The sequence below is a fragment of the Oryzias melastigma genome, unplaced genomic scaffold (assembly GCF_002922805.2).
Source record: "Oryzias melastigma strain HK-1 unplaced genomic scaffold, ASM292280v2 sc00318, whole genome shotgun sequence".
Lineage (NCBI taxonomy): Eukaryota > Metazoa > Chordata > Actinopteri > Beloniformes > Adrianichthyidae > Oryzias > Oryzias melastigma.
In genome coordinates, this window is record NW_023416924.1 from 172514 (window position 1) to 176659 (window position 4146).

Sequence of the window (4146 nt, forward strand, 5' to 3'; positions counted from 1 at the left end):
CCCGAACGGGACAAAGAGGTCAAGAAATTGGATGGGTGGATGGATGTCAGTGACCTGTCATCTCTTTAGCATGAACACGTCAGTGACCCGTCATCTCTTTAACATAAACCACATAAACACGTCAGTGACCTGTTATCTCTTTAACATAAACATGTCAGTCACCCGTCATCTCTTTAACATGAACCATATTAACATGTCAGTGACCTGTTTTCTCTTTAACATGAACCATATTAACATGTCAGTGACCTGTCATCTCTTTAACATGAACATGTCAGTCACCCGTCATCTCTTTAGCATGAACACGTCAGTGACCTGTCATCTCTTTAACATGAACATGTCAGTGACCTGTTTTCTCTTTAACATGAACCACATTAACATGTCAGTGACCTGTTATCTCTTTAACATGAACCATATTAACTTGTCAGTGACCTGTTATCTCTTTAACATGAACCACATTAACATGTCAGTGACCTGTCATCTCTTAAACATGAACATGTCAGTGACCTGTTATCTCTTTAACATGAACCATATTAACACGTCAGTGACCTGTTTTCTCTTTAACATGAACCATATTAACACGTCAGTGACCTGTTATCTCTTTAACATGAACCATATTAACACGTCAGTGACCTGTTTTCTCTTTAACATGAACCATATTAACATGTCAGTGACCTGTCATCTCTTTAGCATGAACACGTCAGTGACCTGTTATCTCTTTAACATGAACCACATTAACACGTCAGTGAAAAAAAAAACAACTGAAGATGCTTGCTGTGTATTCACAGAACGTCTACAGACGCTTCAGCTCTAAACCAATCAGACGCCGTCGTGGTCACGGTAAACACCACTGCATCACGGTGGTTCTTCAACAGACCAGGCCTTACTCCAACCTCTCTACTGCGCCGTTCTACACATCTGAACTCGAGAGAAAAGTGACCCGCTTTAGGAGCCAGGTACACTGCTCTCACAAAAACGAGAAAAGGTGATGGAGAGAAAATTGACCGACGATGGTTTAGACTGCTGCTGAGGAGGTCAGAGCGCTGATGTATCTGGGGAGGATCTCGTTAGCGCTGAGACTGAGCATGCTCAGTAGCTTCAGGTGATAAAACGTTTGGTGTTTCCGGTTCTAGAATGAACACGACGTCTGCAAGGTTTGCAGAGAAAGTTACTCTGTTTTTAGTCTCATTTTAAATTACTTTAATACCTCCACACAGCAGAAGAGATATCATTTATGAGTCACCAGCCAAATTCTAACACTATTTTATATTTATATTATTTTATTTTACCCAGAAAGACCGAAGCTGTTTCACTTTTTAAACTGTTTTCTGAATTTATTTTCAAGAAAATTAAACTTAGTAAAAAAGTAATTTATAAATGCTATGAAGACGTCTTCATCATCATCTAAATGAAAACTCAAACGTTAGTACTCTGGATGAAGTATGATAGTACTCTGGATGGACTCTGACAATACTCTGGATGGACTCTGACAGTACTCTGGATGGACTCTGACAGTACTCTGGATGGACTCTGGCAGTACTCTGGATGGACTCTGACAGTACTCTGGATGATTCCTTTGACCATCTTGCTTGAAAAGTTCTCTGCAGAAAATGTGGTTGTAAATATTTTTTTTTATCAAAATAATGTTTCATTTTTTGCAATTTTTGAGGAAGGTACATGGTAAGAGATTAGTTTCAGAAAAAGTAACCAATACCGTAACCACCTCCAAATACACAAAAGGACGAAAACAGTTCTGAGGAAGAGCGTCCTCCAGAACTCAGTAACACTAGCATGTTATTCAGCGGTACCGAGTAGTATTTAGCGGTACCGAGTAGTATTCAGCGGTACCGAGTAGTACTCCGAGGTCATCAGCCAGTTCGGTTCTTCTGCCCGAACTCGGAGCCGCTAACTCCGCTATTTGAGCTTTGCTTCTGCCGGTTCCGGCTCCGACACCGCTTACTTTCACTAATCCCCGCCGAATCCGGCCCGTCGGTCTTCGCGCCCACGGTCCGATCGAAATGTCTGAAGTCACCAAAACAAGCTGAGAGCTAAGCTAGCCGCTACAACCTTACCTTCCAGACGCCTTCACCGAGGCATCATCCAACACCGGGCCGGTCCACGAACCCGTCGTCAAGAACCGCGGCGCTGCTCACGCTCCAGTCCGGACAAGAACGGAACACTTCACCAAAGTTCTAATTAGGCCTTCTTGATGTGGAGCCGCTGCGTTCCGCCATATTGTTTCCGTTAAAAAAAAAGAGCCTTTTGGAGCTCAACGAGCCAGCGCCCCTACAGGCCTGTAGAGGTACTACACCTCATAAAGGCCTGTAGGGGTATACTCCCACTACTGGACGGTAAAGGAACTACACTCCTTACTGGACAGTAAAAGTACTACACCCCTTACTGGACAGTAAAGGTACTACACTCCCTACTGGACAGTAAAGGTACTACACCCCTTACTGGACAGTAAAGGTACTACACCCCTTACTGGACAGTAAAAGTACTACACCCCTTACTGGACAGTAAAAGTACTACACCCCTTACTGGACAGTAAAGGTACTACACCCCTTACTGGACAGTAAAGGTACTACACTCCTTACTGGACAGTAAAAGTACTACACCCCTACTGGACAGTAAAGGTACTACACCCCTACTGGACAGTAAAAGTACTACACTCCTTACTGGACAGTAAAAGTACTACACCCCTACTGGACAGTAAAGGTACTACACTCCCTACTGGACAGCAAAGGTACTACACTCCCTACTGGACAGTAAAGGTACTACATCCCTACTGGACAGTAAGGAGCTCAGAGATCCTCTCAACGGGCCTAGGAAGCCGGGACCCAGGGGACACAGCCGCCACTGCTGAGGGCCGGGCCCTCCACCAGGGATGGGGTGGGACAGAAGATCAGAGGCCCCGCCTTCCATGTGTATTGGATGTGTTTGTGTGTGTTCTGGAGTGTAGGTTGTTGTGGGTTTGGAACACTTATAATAAAGGGTGTGGTTAAGGTCGGCGGGTAGGTCATTGAAGGGCTGTAACGGTACTTCACACTTACAGGTCTGTCACCACTAGAGGTTCTAAAAGTATGGCGTGTTTTTTTGGATCTACTGTCCAACTCTTTGATAATTGTCGTATTTTGAAGGTGTCTCACAGTAGAACAGCTCTGGTTTTCCTGAAGAAAGTGTGTGTGTGTGTGGGGGGGGGGGTGCCTGTTTCCTCACAGTGGGTGAAACTTTAGCTTCAACTTTTCTGTTCATGTCAAATACAGTCTGAATGAGATCATAAACACTCAGAGGAAAAGTGGGAATCAAACGTCAGATTCGTCAGTGTGACCTGATACCAGCTGCAGGAAGTCCGGTCTATCTTATCGGTGCGAGGCCTTGGCGCTGTTTGGTGTGAACAGGACGTTACGTGTGGTCTCTAAGGCTTTCGTGATGCGGGGCCCAAATCAGGACAAGCTTCTGGTTCTGTGGCAGAAGTTCTGGCTAGAGCTGCTTCAACAGTTTACAACACAGCAGAGAAGGGAACCAGTAGAGCGGACACCCGGACCCAGGCCGGGTCATGGTTCTGGATCAGCTGTCAGGCTTCAAACCGACTTTATCAGGACTCCTCTCTAATCTGGCTCCGGCTCCGAGATAACAGAACCTTCTCTTTGTCAGGGAGGAGGAAGTACTCCTCCCTCAATGCTCCTTTGATCCTTCATTCCGTCTGCGGGCGGTTCGGGTCCAGTCCAACTTTGCCCACATCAGTACCTGTTGGCCTCAGAGGGGTGGTGCTTCATCAGTACTCCTCGGTGGTACGATGGCAGTCTGGGTTTGGCTCGGTTGGCTTACTCTGGTCTGGTTCGGCTCAGCTCTGGAGGACGGCGGTATGATCGACCCTGGGGGGGGCTCCGTGTCAGTCTGGAGGTTTGTGAACGGTGAGAATGCGCCCGGCTCTGGTTTGACTTTCTGATTCAGAGATCTCCACATGAACAGCTTCTGTGGAACAAGTTCTGGTTTAAGTGATACAAATAAACTTCTGCATCCTTCTTAACTGTTTTTTCTTTTTCTTCTCTACTTTACAAAGAGCCTTTCAGGCTCTCAAGGTCACTTTACAATGAAACAGCTTAAAATACACATGTAAAACAAGTTAAAAACTAAAGTATAAGA

General features: G+C 45.5%; 1 protein-coding gene across 1 annotated transcript in view; it reads right to left on the reverse strand.

Moving 5' to 3' along the window:
• apc (APC regulator of WNT signaling pathway) overlaps nt 1–2280 on the reverse strand; it is a 32155-nt gene extending 29875 nt beyond the window's left edge. Inside the window, exon 1 of the mRNA XM_024261167.2 lies at nt 2070–2280. The gene's annotated coding sequence lies outside the window, so the exon portion shown is untranslated. The remainder of the gene's footprint in view (nt 1–2069) is intronic.
• Nucleotides 2281–4146: the final 1866 nt, after the last annotated feature.